This window comes from Hylobates moloch, unplaced genomic scaffold (genome assembly GCF_009828535.3).
Source record: "Hylobates moloch isolate HMO894 unplaced genomic scaffold, HMol_V3 SCAFFOLD_5, whole genome shotgun sequence".
In the NCBI taxonomy this organism is placed as follows: Eukaryota; Metazoa; Chordata; class Mammalia; order Primates; family Hylobatidae; genus Hylobates; species Hylobates moloch.
In genome coordinates, this window is record NW_026652280.1 from 135,999,930 (window position 1) to 136,019,989 (window position 20,060).

General features: G+C 37.1%; 1 long non-coding RNA gene across 1 annotated transcript in view; it reads left to right on the top strand.

The window, feature by feature from the left end:
- The first annotated feature begins 18,975 nt into the window (after nucleotides 1-18,975).
- The window catches only part of LOC131383542 (uncharacterized), a 152,815-nt gene continuing 151,730 nt past the window's right edge, over nucleotides 18,976-20,060 (top strand). The window contains exon 1 of the long non-coding RNA XR_009213687.1: nucleotides 18,976-19,095. This is a non-coding gene — a long non-coding RNA (uncharacterized LOC131383542). The remainder of the gene's footprint in view (nucleotides 19,096-20,060) is intronic.

The following is a 20,060-nucleotide window of genomic DNA, read 5'->3' on the forward strand; positions in this document are numbered from 1 at the left end:
TGATCATAATTCTCTGTGTCATAAGTATCTCATTTGGGGTTATTTTTAGTTTTCTATTGGTGAATTTAATTTTAACAAATTTGTTTCATCTCTTCTGTTCCCACTGGCTACAGCCCTAGTTCAAGGTCTAGGAACATAAATTGAATCAAAGAATAATTGATACTTGGTTGAAAGGGACTTGAAAAGTCATGCATTTTTGTTGCAGGTGGTAGCTTGTTCTTTTTTCCTGTTTTGGATGTCCTCTAGAGGTTCTGAAAAGAACTTATGGGAGAAGAGTTAAGAAGGCATTATATGAGGAAAAGAGTAAGAAAGTCCAAAATAGATTTTTAAAGGAGTAAAGAAAGAAAACAACAGATGAAGAAAAAAATTAAAGGAAATTATTTGAGGAATTATATACAAGAAATATATACAAATTATACAGTTATATACAAATATATACAATATATACAACATTGTACAATATAATATATACAATATATACAATATACAATACAAATATATACAGTATATACAAATATATACAAGAAATATATACAAATTATATACAAGAATAAAGTATATGTTTGAATTATATTGCAACAGGAAATTTTCTGGAAGTTTCAGTATCATAATATTACCAAGTTTCATGGAGTGTATTTTGAAGTCAGCTTAAGCAGTCTCTGCTTTTTAGATGGCCCAGTGAAAGGAGTTTTCCCCTTCCAGGAAGCTGATAAGGTTGTGAATATTATAATCAAGGCTTTGTTTCTGAAAGTATAATTTAGGGAATGTACATTTTATCTGATTTTTTCCTAAGTATTTATCTGCAAGTTGTGAGAATCACAAGAATAAATAATCATGTAGCTAACCAAGAGATTGTTCAGCCATGAAAAAACCCAACAATGATATTGAAAAGACTGGGAAGAAAAAGTAAAGATATACATTCATATTTTTCATTCCAAGCACCAAAGTTGGATAGTTGAGCAATTAGCCTGTGCATTTTATGTTTCTGGAGAAATGAAAAATGAAGGCAGGCTTCATTTTAGTCTCTGCAGTCAAACATAGCCAGATGAAATGCCAAATTAACAGACCTCACTGGCAGCTGTAAACAAGCTAATGCTTTTATTTATTAGAGCAACAGGACATGCATAATACATTGGACTCTTGTTACTTGTAGAGAATTGCTCAGTGATAGCAAGATAGAGGCAGTACTAGTGGAAGAACATTTACATGACAGAAAATCTATATGTGTAGGAAAGAAGACATTAATCTAGTAGAAAATTAGGAATGATCCTGAGGAAACTCTTGGCCTGAGCCAGCTGAAATATTCGCCATTAAGTAATTACTTCAGATGCAACAGGTGGCCTTGTAACCAGCTCAACTCCTCCAACATAGAAACTTCCTAATTATAATCGTTTGGATTAGTAGTTTAATAAAATGCCCAAGGAAAAGAATGAAGTCATAATTAAGGGATCCTGAAGGGAAAACTTTATAACAGAAGCCATTTTGCAGAATTAGATCAGATCACTGGAGGTGATAATTTTGTGGAAGTATATGTCTTTAAATAAGAAGGCAGATATAAATATAGGTATGTCTTTCAGAAATAGCCATATAATGAATTTGATCCTAAATGCTTCTTTCAAATGCAGATGAAAAATCAGGATTCAGATCACCTAAGGGGGAAATATCCTCATGAATATCATAAAGTGGGCATTTCAGTTGGCCTTACGTAATGTGGGCACTTAGAGAACTTGTAGCAATTGTGAATCATTGAGGAGGGTGAGAAAGAGAAGCTGGGAGATAAACATTTTCAATTCTTGATCCCCTATCCTCACCCTTTGAAATATGGTAGCCGCACACTTTCTGAAGTATTTCAGAGCTAAGGGAATCAACTGGATAGAAATGTGGGCAAAAGTTGAGACCCAATGTAATAAAATTCACTTATAAATAGAAATTTATTAAGTCTTTCTATTGATTATGGAGGGCCCCCAGGAGCTCCAACTTTGGGCACAGGATTCCAGATGTTGAGAGGCACAGCTAAGAATATAAAGAAAGCTCTTCTGATTATGCAATGAAGATAAGATTATCTCTGTTCTCATCCACCTGCAGAGAAGCAAGATTTCTGTTTTGATTGACAAGGCTGTGTTTCTACTCATACTTGGAAAAAACATGTTTTTGTTTGTGTGGTAGACAACCTGTTTCTATCATGTATTTATTTCAGCTGACCTATAGATAATCCAGCCCCAGCCCCAGCCCCAGCCGTATTTTACAGATGAGGAAACTGGGACTTACTAAAGTCATGTACTTAATGAAGGGTTAAACTGGGATTTGAACTGAATCTCTTGATCTTAAGGCTGATGGTCTCATTTGTTCCATCATGCAGCTGCCTCAGGCCTGTGCTGTATCCCTTTATGCCACACAAGGTAAGGTTTTGATTCATGTTAGCACTATTGAGCAGATGGTCAGGTGTGTTTGTGGGGTGATGGACCCTGCCTAACTTCCCTGAAGTCACATACTTTATTCTCTGGGTAACAGTGTGGCCCTATCACCTCTACCCCCAAATTTGAGCATGTGATTGTGGTGTCATTATCAGATTTTTAAACTTTGTGAGCAGATGAGGTGCAGCAAAGGAAAGAAGTAAGTTCTCAGTCTCCATTTTATGAGGATGGAACAAAGTGAGAGGGGTAAAAATTCTTGACACAGGTTGTGTCATTAAAAAAGAATTAAAGCAAAGCCCCGGATTTTGGCCTCTCCTATCAGTGCCCTTTCCACCAGCCCCTGAAACCACCATCTACTTTATATTAAACCAGAAGACTTCATGTGCTAATCTAGAAAACCCTCCTTCTAAGCCCAACTTGCCGTGTGGTTAACAAGGAAAATTCCTTTAAAATGGAATTTTACTTACTTACTTCTTGTTTTTGGCATCAAGTATAGTTATTTATATATTTTCATTTGCTACTTGATTTATTTTGGAGACTGACACTTTTACAAGCTGACATCTCAGCATACAGACACTTTTACTTTGCTGAATGCAGCCGATACTACTTATTTGATGCCACGCTGAGCAAAACCTAGTTAAAGGTTTCTCTTTGTGCAGCAATCCATCACTCCTTTTACAGTTCTTCATCTGGATGAGTGTAAAGTGCCTCCTAATTTTGGCATCTGCTACCTGCCTTTCTGGCTGCTCCCTGTTGCTTCCTGATATCACTCTGTCAGGCAGACTCTTGGAAGATTTCATTGCTACTCAGTTGTAGCAAATTCAAAATTGTTTAATAGTTTTTTTAAGCTCCTGGAAGAATAATTATGATGGACGAGTGATTAATAGGCAATTAGGTATTTAAGTAGAAAACTGATCAGTTACTGCCAGTTGGTTATTCATTTATTTATTCTATTTGAAAAACGTTTATTGTTTGCCTTTAATGTACCATAAGATTTAGGGAAAAAGAAGTGCCACTTCCCTCAAGGAGCTCTCAGTATAATGAACAATGACATGGTCATCTGTTTGATAAACCTCTAGAACAGGTCACTTTCCCTCCAACTTTTCCATCCCTGCTGCTTCTTTCTTTTCTTCCATGTCTTTCTTTGAGGGAATAGTGTCAGAGAGACCTACACTATAACCTCATTCTTTTGGCTTTTCTGAAACCAAAACATAACCGTCTGTGCTCCTTTCTCCTGGGCTCTGTTTTCTTTTTTGGGGAAAATGGACTAATAATCTGGTAAATAAACTCATATTAGTGTGTTCATGCCGTACACTTCCAGGTGCCAGATGTGACTTTTGAGGGGGTAGTTTTTAAGGTGCTGTGGACATATAAAAGGGCAATTTTTAGGTCAGATGTTGGTTAGGCTGCTTTATTAGCAACTGAAACAATTCGTGCTTAAACAAAACAGTAAAATCATTTCCCTCTTATGTGAAAGTCTGAGCTAGTCTCAGGGCAGTAGGGTAGCTTTGTTCCATGAGCTGATCCAGAGGTTCAGATCCTTTCTATCACGCTGTGTCTCTGCCCTCAAAGGTGTTGACTTCATCTCAATGGCTGCCGTCATACCAGGGTTTCATCCCACAAGGAGTGGAACAGAAGACATGGACAGTAAGCAGTTTCCGTTAAGGGCATGACCTGGAAGTTGTACAAATCACTTTTGCTTAAATCTTATTGGCCAGAATAAACACCAAGGTCACAGGTGTTTTATTCAAATACTGGAAAATATAGTCCCTAGCTGGGCAATTATATGCCTAGCTAAAACTCCAGAGAGAACTTTTATTAACAAAAAGAAGAGGAGAGTGAATATTAGGGAAAATTAGCACCTCTGCCTCAATGTATGTGTAGAATCTTTCAAAAGGGAAGGACTATATGGGCTATCTGAACTCAGAGGTGATTAAAACAGAAACAATGACCCTGTAATGCAATATTTCACTGTAAGTGTAAGTGGTTAAAAACTGATTATGTTTCAATTGGCTGCCAATATATTACTTCCATTCAATGTTTTCTGAGGAATACCTGGTCACTAAAAACATCAATTCCAGCTGAAATTTGGCACATTATCTCTTTAAGAAGTGGTTTTATTTTGTTGAGCGCACCTGAAATGTCTTACTATTCCCTTGAATTTATCTGTATATGTCTAGTTGGGCACCTCTGGTCAGCCTATTGACCAGAGCTGTTTTCATAATGATGATTGCTTATACCCTGTTATGGAATCAAAGTCATTCTCATCTAATTTGTTTCAAGCCCATTCAACAAATACATAATGAGTGCCTACTATGCATCCGGTATCAGGTCATGATATAAAAAGGTTCAGTCTCTGTTTTTCAGAGTCTCACAAGATAGGAGGTCAGACTGACAAAAACATAAAAAGCTTTGAATACAGGGTTGACTGTGACAAGTACTGTGCTAGAAACACAAATGAAGTGCTACAGGAGCACAGGAACAAAAGGCAGTTCTGAATATGAGAGGCAGAGGAGACTTCATGGGGTTGTGAGATTTAAACTGGAAAAACGGATGGCATTTTATTTGGCATGCATGGGACAAAAGCTCTTCCTGGCAAGTTTACACTTAAGTAGACTGATGTTGCTGGAACTTAGTGGGTAAAAGCCAGGGGAGGGGCAGAGAAGACTGTTGTGAAATAAGTTTGTATACATTAATTTTGGAGTCAAATCATGGAGGTCTTTGCATACCAAAGGAAGAAGCAGCTAAGAAAACTCTGGGAGCAATGTGTAAGATAGCTTGTATTGCTATGCACCAGGGCAGAAGTGTACGTGTGTGTGTGTGTGTGTGTGTGTGTGTGTGTGTGTGTGTGTGTTTGGAGGATGTGGGGTTCTTGCAAAAGAGGAACTAATTGAGAGGTGATATTACTGGTTTAAGTGAGAAGAATTAAGAGTATAAATTAGGACTCGGGCATAAGTATGGATGTGGCATAAAGATTATGAGAATTTGATAACAACTGGCTTCGAGGGTGAGAGAGAGAGACTAGGATTGTCAGTTTTCAAGCCTGTATTCCTGAAAAGGTGATAGCATTAATCAAGATAAAAAACATAAGTTAACTTGTGTATGTAACTGGAGATATTAATAGCCACTACCTCCCACAGCTTTTGTGCAAATGAAATCGAAGGACCTTGGAAAACAAAGTGCCAAATGAAATGCGAGATGACATTTTAACTTACATATCCGAGTGGGCTGTCTGCAATGCTCCTCCCTGGTGGCAGGGACCATGGTTGTTTTATTCCTGCCCCCCGCCCCACCCATACCCAGTGTGTGGAAGAAGGCTAATGAATTTTAACACAAAAGGATCCACAAAGTCCTTAGTAAAGAAACATGTTAAATTTTGTTTAACCCAGTATTTCATTTGGCCCCGAACCCTTTTGATGAAGATATCCTGTAAATGTCTCACAGAATATTTTCTAGAATACCCTTTGAGAAAAACTTTGCTAGGGCGATGTGGGATTCAGAGTTAAATGAATAAGATAAAAATTCTAAAGGGAGGAGAGAACTCTGGTATCTGTCTGTCTGTCTGCATATCTTTCTCCATCTAGCAGAACTAAAGGCAACGAGATCTTTGGAAGAAGTGTCCCTTGGCAAAGACATAGCCACAAAGAGGAATGAGTTACTGACCTCTTCCCCCACACCTGATCACAGGTTTTAAAAGACTCACCATCAATTTTAAAATGTGTCTTTAAAGCTCTAAGTATGGCCCTAGGACTTTACTCTTTAGACTCAAGTTCAAGATGATGGTCACAGGCATGTCCTGGAGGCAGTTTTCAGCACTTTAAAAGCTTCATTTAGTTTTCAAATGTTTATCGGTGCTCCCAGCGCCCTGGAAGGCCAAGGGAGGCTTTCAGAATTCAATAGAAGTACACAAAAGGAATGGGGCCCAGGACCTAATTATTACTATTATTTTTATACCATACTGGCTTGGTTATAGAGGAAAAACTGTAACACATGTACACACAGCAGGATTTGTATTTTATCTGTTTTATGGGACCTCTTTAAGGGATGGATAATATAAAGAAAAAGAATGTTAATGCAAAAAATATCAGTATTGTCTATTCCTTCTTATGCAGGATTTTAAAAAAGAAAAGCAGTAAGGAAAGCAGTACTTTTTTTGATATATTGTAGTAACATAGCCTTTTGTAAACTAGGCCCCACTGAAAAAATCACAAGGTATTTTTAGTAATCTCTGCTTTATATATGTCAGTCAATATGTTAATACGTCTATTCCATAGGCACTGTTTTACAATTATCAAGCCCGGAGTCAAAGCCTTGGGTGTTTCATGGTTACACTAAAACCCATGTTCTGTTACTACTTATTTAATAACTAGTGGCCATGCTTGCCTTTTGTCAAAAAAGACTGTTATTTCATGAATGATTAAAGTGCTAGAAACCTAAGATTTATGACTCTCTTGCTGAAAATGCTCATGTGGCTCTTGTCTGATTAAAGGTACCCATCATTGAACATATTTCATTTACAGTGTAATTCTTGGGTTACCAAGGTAACATTCAGGTTAATCAGCTGTACCACACTTTGCCTAATTGAGGGAGAGCACTTCAGCTCCCACTTCAGTCCCTGAAAGATAACAATCGTTTTCTTTCATTTTTTCAATCTGACATTTGGAGGCTGATTCAGATGCTCTTGACTTCAGAACCATTTCCCTCTCTGACGCTGACACAAGGTACTCTGCCCTCATATTAGCTGTGCTTGAATAACTGGGTTTTAGAAAGGCCATTTCCCTGTTTGTTATATGTAAATAGGATCACACTATTATGTACTGTTCTCTGGAATTATGGTAAGATGATTGAAGTTATAATTTTGTATATTAACATCAGCATCATTAAAAAAACACATTGAAATGTGTTTCCTACTTACTTTTCTTCTTGGCTTTCTGAGTGTGTGACCATTTGAGTGGCTATGAACAAGAAATGTTATATGGAGAAGGGGGTTGAGAAGACTTGGCTGAACTTCCTAAAACTTTATGACCAAGCTGTTAGGCAAAATTTCCAAGTGTCTTTTAACTCTCTTTCTCTTCTTACTCCATCTCCGTCTGAAAAACTGTAAAAAGTTACCCCATCAGCCAGCTGCTGCACTAAGTAGTCAAATACTAGTTAGCATTAATCAAAGTTAAAAGTCGATAGCTGAGGATAAATGTTTTGGAACTGTTGAAAACAAATATATGATCTATTAATATTTAGTATCTAACCTAGAGAACCATTGTCTGAGACAACCAGTCTATGAGATCATGCAAAGTCAAGGCTTTTAAAAATTACTCTCTGTCTGCGCAAGGTGCTGATACTTAATTACATGAATTTGGGTCTTGACTAGCAAGATCACTACATAAAAGTTGAACTGAAAAAATTAATAATGCACCTTGGATTCTTTGAGTTTTCAAGACTTTCCGTATGAAATTCTTATTTTAAGAATTACTTATGCATTCCCCTTGCTGTTTTCTTATTGTTAGATTTGGGGAATAATGGTTGAAATAATGTTTTGTTTTGCTCTGTTATTAATATGACTTGTAATTTTTTTTAACACAACAAGTGAATTGTTGAATGCCAAACATCAAAACCACCATACTCATACCCCTAAATTAAAGATTAGAAGCTTCTTTTTGTAAGTATTTGGAAGCAAGAGTTTGCACATGCTGGAAGAATTAATCATTATCTGGAAATGAGCAAATCTGGCCATGTCATGTTGACTTTATATCATGAAAATATGCATTAGTATTAGCAGTATTTTCTGGTCCCCTGTGTTGTACAGAATGGGTGAGTTTGGGGTGAAAGTAAATTGTGCCAGTTCACAAATTCTCCTGGCTGTGCCCAAAATGTTTGCTCTCCATACTTAACCCCTTTCTCTTCTACATCTTTAACTTAGAAATATCCTAGAGACATCTTCTCTAGCTTCTCAAGGTGGTGGTGATTAGTGTGATATGAAAAATCTCACTGACTTGTGCTCTGTAGAAAGTTATAGTTCTTTCACCTCAATGAATAGGATATTAGCCCTTTTTGTATAATACTTGCTATAAATAATTTTCCTAGTTTGCTGTTTCTCTTTCAATTTTAATTCTTTTAAATAGTTTGTATTTGTAGTTAAATCAGACAGTTTACTTGTAATTCAATCAAACAGCTTTTATTGTGTGACTTACCTCACTGTTTTAGCTTAGAATGTTCTCTTTCTATAATTTTGGTGTTTTATACTATGTATTTTCTTCTAGCTCTTGATAGATTATTATTTTTTTTTTTTTTTTGAGAAGGAGTCTCGCTCTGTCTCCCAGGCTGGAGTGCAATGGCATGATCTCAGCTCACCTCCGGCTCCCAGGTTTAAGTGATTCTCCCTGCCTCAGCCTCCCGAGTAGCTGAGACTACAGGCATCTGCCACTACACCCAGCTAATATTTGTATTTTTAGTAGAGACGGGTTTCACCATGTTGGCCCTGCAGGTCTTGAACTCCTGACCTTGGGTGATCCACCCGCCTCGGCCTCCCAAAGTGCTGGGATTACAGGTATGAGCCACCGTGCCTGGCCAGATTATTTTTCTTAATTTTATTTTTAAGTTTTATGGGTACATAGTAAGTATATGTATTATGGGGTACATGAGATGTTTTCATACAGGCATGCAATGCATAGTAATCACATTATGGAAAATTGGATATCCCTCCCCTGAAGCATTCATCTTTTATGTTTTAAATAATCCAGTTGTGCTTTTTCAGTTATTTTAAAGTGTACAATTAAATTATTATTGACTATAGTCACCCTATTGTGCTATCAAATACTAGGTCTTATTCATTCTTTCTATTTTTTTGGTATTCATTAAATATCCCCACCTAATCCCCAGTGCCCCAACTGGCCCTTCTCAGCCTCTGGAAACTATCTTTCTATTCTGCTAGATAATTTTTAAAAATAACCTAACTTTTAAAATTCATCTAGAATTTATGTTCCGTTATAAGATAATGATATTATCTTAACATTAAGATAACATAAGATATTAAGAGAAGATAAAGTGGCTTCTTTTCCTATTGGGTGTAGCACTATTGACTGAGTCAGTATTTCTCTCCTCTACTGACTTAGGCTTTCTCCTTCATCATATATTGCGTATTCATATGATATAATTTCTGAGCCATCTATTCTGTTCCATAGACTTTTCAGTGTATTCTTGTGCTATAATCATGTCTGTTTTAATTAGTATTAGTAATTAGTATTAAATTAGTATCAGTAGGGCTAGTATTCTAACAAGGGATGAGCATTTTTTTTTGTAGGTATTTTTTTGAGGTGGCATTTGATGCCACATTTGATGTAGCATTTTTTTGAGGTGGTGAATATCCCAGTTACACTTGTTTGAGCTTTACAAATTATATGAATGTATTAAGTTATCACATGTGCCTGAAAAATATATACATCTATTTGTATCAATAAATTTTTTTTTAAATTGTCAAAGCACTTGAAGAGATAATTTTCCAAAGAAGCTATACAAGTGACCAACAAGCACATGAAAAGATGCTCAATATCACTAATCATTAGAGAAATGCAAACCACCTTTCACTCCTTAGAGTGGCTACTATCAAAAAAACAGAAAATAACAAGAGTTGGCAAGGATGTGGAGAAAGTAGAATCCTTGAGTACTGCTGGTAGAACTGTAGGATGATGCAGCTGCAGTGGAAAACAGTATGGTGATTATTCAAAAAATTAAAAATTGAATTACCATGTAATCCAGCAATTCTCTTTCTGGATATATACCCAAAAGAATTAAAATCAGTATCTCAAGGAGATATTTGTACACCTATGTTCATAGCAGCACTATTCACAAAAGCCAAAAGATGGAAGCAATCCAAAGGCCCATTGACAGATCAATAGATGAGAACAACGTGGTATATACAGACAATGGAATATTATTCAGCCTTCAAAAGAAAGGAAATCTCTATATATTGTATAATATGAGTGAACCTTGAGGTCACTATGCTAAGCGAAATAATCCAGACACAGAAAGACAAATGGGCTATACAATTCTACTTCTATAAGATACCTAGAGTAGTCAACTCATAAAGACAGAATGTAGATTTCTCCTTATCAGAGACTGAGTGGAGAGGGAAATAGGGCATTTGATGGATGTAGAGTTTCAGTTTTGCAAGATGACAAGAGTTCTGGAGATTATTTGCACAATATGAATGTACTAAACAGTACTGAATTAAACACTTAAAAAGCATTAAGAGTGTAAATTTTATATTACGTGTATTTTACCATCATTAAAAAAATGCAACCTGTATTGTGTATAGTATAGACTTTAAACATGAAGAATCAGTCATCCCAGAATTTATTTTTAAATATTCCTTTCAGTCTTTTTCCTTGTATGCATATATTTTTAGAATTATAAGATGCCTATATTGTGAATGTTGCTTTTCCACTAAACAATTTATCAGAAAAAAGCTTCTTAATTATAACTTTATTATTAACTTATGAAATGGTATTTATATAAACCCATTTGTATTTAAACATACATGCAGGCCCAAGAAGCACAATAAAAACATATTTATACCATTTTAGACTAACTTTCCTACAGATTTAAATAATTGTTTTTTGCTGTATTTCAAAACTTCTCAAAGTAATGTTTGATACATATGTGACCATGCCATGAAACCTGGTTTTAGAGAATTTGCTCAGTTCTAAAAGCAATCTTGCATAAATTGGGTACAAAACAAAAAGAATAAAAATGGAAAAGTGTGACATTTTTTGCCCAAGTATTAATAAGGAAATAATGAATATTACTGAGCAATAAGATTATTTTTCTCACCTTCTCTTCCTTGCTCTTTGCCTCTTTAAAGAATACCTTTTAATTTAATTATGAATACGACAGTTTTGGATGACATCTTTCAGTTATTAAGGGATAAATTATATATCCTTCCAGCAGTCATCATGATTCTGCAATTATGAATTCAAGAATGTTGATCTCTTATTTGGCCTAAAACCTGAATCCTCGTTTGAACTTAATATTCCCCTTGTATATTTATTGTGCTATAAATGATACAGGAGACATAAACAATCAATTTTATTCTAAAGAGCACAATGTTCTCTGGATTGATTTCTCTGTTTACCAGAATTTAGCTGTTTTCAAATAAGGATTTTTAGCCAGATGTCATCTATGCAACTTTTTCATGTTCTAAGAATTAGCATTTAATCTCTTTTTGGCTGAAATTTAGTTAGCGATGTTGACACCTCTGCATTTTAACACTGGGATTTCTTTGTGGGACACAATTCCTTTCAATCAACTTAATATCCCATCTTGGTCTCTAAGAGACAATAATTGAGTTTAGGCTAGTTTTAAATAGCGATAAGGACAGGGAACACAGATGGGTATTTCATTGATTAACACTAACCCTGGCCTAAGGCCCCAGTGTCAGGCATTAGATTAGGACATTACGAAGAGAATGACGGAGTTTTGGTACTTTATTCCTCTCAATAACATTCTTTCACATATTAAGTTTATCCCCCCCTAGGTAGCTACTTTATCATGCAGAAGGCCTTAATCCACTGATGTGACTCTCTCTGCTCTCACTTTGATGAAGCCTCTGTTTACAAGAGTAATTCGGCCTGTGTAAGACAAAGTACTTGGGACAAGGACAACTGAATAAGGCTTTTAGATGCACAGTGATCCGACCTCAAAACAAAACAAAACCCACTTTGCACACACACTTGCACACACACACAAATCCACAGACACACACACACAAACACCAACAAAACAGACTTTTTGGAAATGAAGTTATGACACTTGCATCCTGAGGAATCAGACCTTAGGATTTCATCAAGAAGACCCTACGTTACTGATCTCCTTGTTTGGCACTTTATCTTTTCCTCACCTTTGACCTTCCTTTCAGGCCCTCTTCAAGGCATCGTGAACGTAAGCCCTCGTGGTGTTCTTTTAGAAGTAGGATTGCTGCCATCCCCTTTGGTGAATGTAAGCAGCTGCCGGAATCAGTGACAAGGTTGGGTACAGATTTGGTATCCTGGCTGGGAAAGAGATTATGGGTCAGTCCCCAGTGCTGGGATACAATAGATTCAAGCAGTTCAGGATTTTTTGGATATCCGAAAAAGATTTCATGAAATTTGTAAAGATCTAACAGTGTATTGCAGATTTCATGTGGTCTAAACAGCTTATACTAAGTAAAACTCTCGGTAGTCAGTAAATGGTGTTTTCACAGCCATGCAATTTTAGCTGCTCTGGAAGAGTTTAATTTCACCAAATTGGTTGCTGAATGAAGCAGGTGGCCTCTTGCATTTAGATGCTTTATCTGTTAAAGGGTATTCTAACTTTAGAGAGTTCTTTCTTACTCTATGAAGATTTACATGTTCACTCTAGTAAATTTAGATGATTAGACAATGCCTTTTTAATTCTTTAGAGCACCAGCAAGTTACAAAGTTAGATATTATAGAAAGTCTGATTTATATACGATATATGCAATGACAGTATTTTTTGGTAAGCTATGAGGTTAGATAGACTAGAAAGTCAGATATATATACATATATGTATAAAATATATATTAAATATATGTATATATATAAACAATACTTTTTCACATAAAAGTAGGCAATACAATAAAATACTTCTATTTAGTCCTTTGTCATCATTTCATCTTTCACCAAAATCTCAAGAGAAAATCTTTAGAATTTACCTAGGGTTGAGAGTTTTGAAAAATTTTTCTTTTTGTTTATAATGTGATTACAAAGAAAGATGTATTATAATTACATATGGAATTTGTAAATTTCTAAAATTCAAAGTGCAATTCACCAGAAGCTTCAGCATTTTGATGGAAGAGAATTCTGTATATTCCTTGTAGTCTTTCCTTTTTTCTTTTTTTCACCTACTTTTCCTGCAAAACCTTGAAATAGGAAGCCATGATGGCATTGTACAGTGATCCCTGTTTGTTATAGAGGGTAATGCATAAACCCAAAACAGGAAAAGCCCATTTTAAAAATATAGAACATCTGGCCTCACCAGTGTATGTCCCACATCAGAGCCTGTTGCATGGACCAAGAGCAAGCCCTCTGGCATTGACTTAGGCCTGTCGCTGCAGGAAGGGGCACACCCATGTTTACCCAATGCCCGTAAGGTGCATAGTTGCTGTCGTAAAGCAAGCTCATTCAGTGGAGCAGGACGAACAAGGAGAGTGGCACATTTTACCTTTCCAGAGCTGGTAGTATGTTTTGGAGGCAAACAGTGCTGGTTCATACTACTCCTTTCCCAATTAATTGGACCCCTATTAATACACTAGTTTGACTTAATTCACAAAAATTCACTGAGATCACAGAACTATCAAACAATATCTACTGCCCACACATGGAAACCAAATCGTGACCTTCTTTAAAAGAACATCACCTCATTTGGGCCAAGGCACTGATTAAACCAGATAATTACAAAACTTCAAGAAATCCTAAAGACCCTCTGATTTTGTGGTTCCCAAATTTTTATCAATCAAGACTTCTTTTTATTATTTTTTCTGTATGGTATCCATACTTCGAAAGATTTTACCCATGAGTCTGGTTTCCATTAGTTTGCAAAATAAATCCAAATAATTCCAGAATAGTAATCTATCTGGGGGAGATTCCTAGAGATTTTTTTGGCCTCTGTTTGGGAACCTATGATCCCGCGTGTTCTCATTATGTTAGTGAAGGAGCTGAGCTTACCTGAGTTTTGCTTCCCCAAGATCACAGAGTTAGTTTGAAGCAGATTTGAAACCAGATTCTGGGTAAAATGAATTGGCTAATAAGTCTAAAGAAAGTTTTTTAGAGAACAAGTGTAAAGTGTGGCAATGGTTCTTCACCTCTGGAGTAGTAGAATCGTCTGAGGGAAATGTGTTTTTATATACAATTAACCTTTCCTTTTACATGTTGTTGGGAAACTCCTAAGAACTAAATTCTCACACCAACAATTACAACAAACAAAAGCATTACGGGCTATCGCCTTTCTTTAACACTTTCACATGACTTTCATCATTATGAAGATTGGCTTTTATGATATTCATATGAGTTTGACCTGAGCCAACAAAAGCCAGGGAAATCGATTAGAGAGGAAAATTCAGCCTTAAATCTTATGTTCCCGTGGGCTGCCTATAGCCTCTGGTCAGTCAGGAGTGTGTATGTGGCTCTTCTGTGACACAGTTCTGAAATAAAATGAGGCAAATGCAGAAGCTCAATTCCTGAGAAAAAAAAGAAAAGAAAAGTGTCCCTTTGGTCCATTCAAGTTACCACCTAAGCTAGGGCTTTCATGCCCTTTAAGTCCCAAATGAAAAGTAGTTATAATGAGGCAAAAATCTGATAGGGAAAATGAGGCAGTTGGCTTGAATTCCTCTGTTAGATTTTTTTTTTTTTAATAATAATTTGCTCATCTTGTGCTGGTGGATTTGGTCTCTTGCATTCTCTGGCAGTCAAGGAAAAGTTAGCTCAAGTTTTGCTCCCTCTGCCATTAACAGATGGCACGCAGATCTAAGCATAAGCTTTGGCTCCCGGGCCACAGGCAAAGGGTGAGGGCTGCTCCCCTGTGGACACCCTCAAAAGGCCCTAAGCTTGAGTAGCACAAATGAAAAGGTCTAGTGCTGGTGTTAATTACGCAGAAACCACACAGAAAGTGCTGGCTGTTACTGAGTTGAGAGGTTGGGCATCTCTTCTTCCCCAGATAAAAGGCTTGATATGAAAACATTTTGCAGAGGACAATGAAGTGAAGATTAGCATAATCTTCTGCAGTATCCTCAGTAAGCTATCCATGAGTGAGTTGCTTTTTTCTCATTCCTTCGGCTCTAATGTCTGGATTTAAGGAATGGTATTGTTAAGAGTAGGCTTTGTCCTTGGAGCCTGACAGTTGTGTTTTTCCCGCCTTCATGTGATCATCCCAGTTGCTAGTCTCCTGCTCTTTGGGGAGGCAGACAATGGAAGGAAAAATGAAGTGTCAGTTCATTGACAAAACCTCTCTGTGCTATGTTATTCTTAATCCAGACTCTTCAGAGTTTTTTTCTTTTCTTTTCTTTTCTTTTTTTTTTAAACATTCTCTCATCCATGCTTTCTGAATAGAGGAAAGTCCCTTTAATATCAGCCCGAGGAAAATGTAGAGCAAGTAACACTGAACTTTGAGGTTTAGGCAGCTTCAAATTAAAAAAAAATATCAAATTGTATTGTTGTCTCTGTACTTCAGTCAGAACATTAAACTGCTGTTGTTACATTTTATATCAAAATGCGAGTAGCTGTTAAAATGGTTATTCAGATATATGCAACTGAAAGCTGTGAGTGTTGAGGTTTTTCATGAGAAGAATTTAACCACTTGTACAGTGCAGCTTATTGCAGTTCTCTCGGGGGCTGGTCCGGTGGCTAATGCACTAGTTTGTTGGCCACTTTGATCCTGGCTGCCCTGTTTTAAGTCTTGCTATGACTGGTTAAGCTAGTGCTCTGTAACCCCGGGGATAACTTGAGGGTTCTGAAAGTCATGAGGCACGGTCCCCAAGATCAAAATATAAAAATAGGTCTGGGGTCAGGGAACTCAACAGGCCCCGGAAGCTCTTCACTTTTACAGCTGGAGATGGTCTCTTATGTATTTAGAATTCATCATTAGGATTCTGACAAAGAAGTGCAGTATGGGATTGCTGCAGGGCAGGCTCTTTGAGTCTTACTCTTGATAACAAAAAAAACCCCAACTGCTGGCTGCTGACAGGAGACAAGGCGAGTAAAAGAAACGCATTGAAAAGCAGCGTATGTCTATTGATGGCTGAAGAAGGGTTAGAATGGCTGAGTTTTGAATTTGGGTGAAAACTCCAGAGTTTATTTATTATACCAGATGAATATGGGGATTCTCCAGTGGTTTTTAAGGGCCTGGAGAGCCTATTACTATGGATATATTAAAAGCCTGTGTCAGACGATTTGTTGACCTTTCCCAAGTTCTACTACTGCCAATTTTGACATAGATTTCATTCCCGATCCAGACTGCCTACTTGTTGTACTGCCCAGGTCATGCAGAAAATTGGTGTTTGCATCAGACTTACCTAAGATTTTCTTCCCTAATACAAATGACTTGAATACATCTCATTTTCTTCCAGAGAGATAGCTCCCTCCATTTCAGTCTATAATCCAAACCAAGATCAGCCATTTGTTGCATCCGAGGTAAACTGGCCTGGATTTGTGGTCTGAGTTCACCATATATCCACAGTATGACGTTGAAGAAGAAAGGAATTTTACTTGTCACTTGATAGTTATTGTCTCATGACACTAAGCTATGACTTGGAGACAAAGGCCAAGTCAAGCCCCACTGTGAGATTCAGTGATTCCTGTGGTGGAGAAAGAAGCGTTTGATGTGGAGCCTGACACACCTGGCAAGTCCCAGCTCTGCCTCTTAGTGACTTGGTGGTTGATCTTCCATGATCATTGTTCTTTCATCTGTGCAATAACCATCTCAGTGGCAACTCTACCATTCTATTGAGAGGATTCAAGGCGGTTGTGCAGTTTAGAGCAATTTGAGAACTGTAAATCCCGATACCTATGTGAGGTATCATTATGACACTTTCAGAAAGTTTCCCATTAAGCATTTATTCATTCAGCAAACATGTATTGAACACTATGTTTCAGACTGTGGGCCTTAGGGGATTGCCAATAATACATAGTTCCTGTCCTTAAGGAAGTCACACTCTGGCTGGAGGTAGGGAAAAAAAAAAAACCCAAACACTTGTAACAGAGACTACAATAAGTTTAAGAAACTCTATCCCTTCCAACAAGTTGAAGACAGTTGGAAACTCTGTCCCTTCCAACAAATTGAAGACAGTGCAGTGTGCATATTAGACTGAGTGTGCTGTACACTGTGCTATGCTGAATATTTTGGTGGGGGTGGTGAACTGCTGAGAAGTATGATAATCTGTTTGGAAACATAAGACATAAAATGAACTCCTCTACCTGCTAATATGAGACAGTAAAAGATAAGTGCCAAATGAACAACGTTCATAATAAATTCAAAGGAGAAAGCCATAATTCCTAGAGAAGATAAGATTTGAGTATGAGAACTCTTTGTCCTTCCATAAGGCTTCATTTTTATCTCCTTAAGGCATTTACCTCTGTCTACCGTATATTATTGTAATAACTATGATCATTATTACTGCTCCTAGTAAGCTCCCGAAAGCAGGTTCTTATCTTATTCTTTTTTTTTTTTATCTTCCATAATACTTAGGAAATGCCTAGCACAGAGTGGAAACTCAAATAATATTTGTTCAGTGAATGAATATAGGTTAGAGGGGTGATTTAATAGTGCACTGGTAGGGATACTGGCTATTGTATTTCTGCTTGTGTACCCCCAAATAATTTCTGGTTTGCCTCTGTATCTCTCAGTGTATCCAGTGGTGTTGAATGAGTAAGCACATGAATTTTGAATGAATACACCTGGAACATCTTTCTCTTCTCAGCGTCAAATGCCTTGCCCACAGTATTTTAAAATCTTTTAAAATCTCACTCCTCAGTGAAACCTTTGTCCTTGGATTTAGGAAGGTGCTCATATCCCTCTCTTTCCCATCCCTACCCAATCCCCATAGAAGGCAACAAGAAACTACTTCTGTTGCTTCTTCTGTTTTCCTATTCTCCAAGAAAATTATTCCAAGGTTATTATCTCTAACCTCTATTCTAGTAATCTACTTTTCCTAGTTCCATCTCTAAAATACTTTTAGAATTTATTTACTTTGCCTAACTAGATATTTTTGTAATGGACCAATGTCTCCATCTTAGAGCTTTTTGTCTATACAGTGTGTTGCCTGGAGATTCCAAGTTCTTAGAAGGCAGTCACTGGCCCATGCAATTTACTTATGATAACATAAGCCCAGTGCTTAGTGCAGCTAGAAATTTAATAAATGTCTATTGATAATAAACTGAGTCATTTAATAATTCTTTCTGAACATTTTGAGAAAAACTAATGACATGACTGTAGCTTGAAAAGTTTGATAATTTTGTCTGGTTCCTTTTTTGCTTGAAACATACTATGGCATGGGCAGTATGAGCAATTGACAATACTATAATGTTCTTTTTATTTGTGAATGGGAAGTTGCTGGAATATTGCAGGTGTAGACGGCATGTTAATGGCATAGTATCTTCTAGAATTATTTTGGAATGGTTTGTTGAGATGGTTTGCTATTCTCCTATTTATTTACTCCTTTGGGTTACTCCACATGACCAAGCTGAAACAGAATGGCAGGCTGGGAATGACTAATGTAAACAATTCATGCCAGTCAGTGGCCTGCGGTGGCTGTTCACTTGGAACTCAGTAAACACTTTTCTTTGAGTGCCACTGCTCTGCTCTAACAAAGTTGGCTTCCGCTCACCCTTTGTTATCCCACTAATATAAAAATGTCTCTCTTTGTATGTCTGTTGTCTTGTGTCTAGGACACTGTCTTTTTATCAGATTTTATTTTCTGAAAAAGTTCTAAGCTGCCAATACTATATGTTAATATCAGTGCTAAATAATGGTTATTGAGGTCTCAAACAGTGAACATCTTTGCAGAAGGGAGGGGAAGAAATATCTAGCACAGCTGCTTCCGAATTCCCTGGCTGGTCTGAGAACTCTGTGAAGCTGTGATGGAACCCCCAGGAGACGTTCTGCAGCTCCAGGCCTCACTTCACAGATTCACTGCAGGGTAAGTAGAAAGTAGTCCTGAAGTCCAAATAGGATGGCAGGGTGATGTTTGTTTGTGAGAAAGAAAAGCAGAGTTATGCAATAGATAAAGGAAGAGAGAAAAGAAATAATGCTGTAAAAAGAGGACCATGGGAGAGCACAGACATTCCTGAAAAACCTTCATAGAGTCATTAATGATGTGGGTATCTAGGAATATAAAGTGTCTACAGGGCACTAGGGGACTACTGTTCTTGGCCTAGAGGCAATGGGGACTGAACCACAGGAATTTTGGATACTATTAAAAAGAAGCCAAAGCCAGCAGGATCATAACGCCACCCTATAATAGATGATAAGCAATTTCTACTTACCTGCTTTGCATAGAAACCCAAAGGCCAATGTGGAAATCTGGCTTTTTGGAACTGCTCAGGGAGGTGATGTTATAAACCTGTGTACATTGTCAGCTGTGCCTCTGCCACACATTGTCTTTTGGGATTAAGGTTTGCCTCACACAATCCCTAGGGGTTAAGTTTATCCTCAAAATGTGGGTGAGTTTCTTAACTTCATTGTATTAAGGGATTCTAAAGTAAATTGATGGTGGCGATGGAGGCCGTTTTTTAAAATTTTAATAAAGAAATCAAACAATATGCTAACTTAAAAACAACAGGCTTATTAAGCAAACTGAGTGAATGGTTAGTTCAAAATATTGATCTCTGAGGGCAGGGGCTATCCCTCATTTTTGTATTCCTAGCATGGAACACAGGCCAACACAAAAAAGGTGTCCAAATACATGCTCAATGATTTACATCAGATCTGTCCACCTGGAATTTAAAGGAAAAATACTGAGAGGAAAGTAATCTGAGGTCTCCAACAGTGAACATCTTTGAGGAAGGGAGGGGAACAAATATCTAGCACAACTGCTTCCAAATTCCCTGGCTGGTTTGAGAACTCAGTGAAGCTGTGCTGAAACCTTCAGGAGATGTTCTGCAA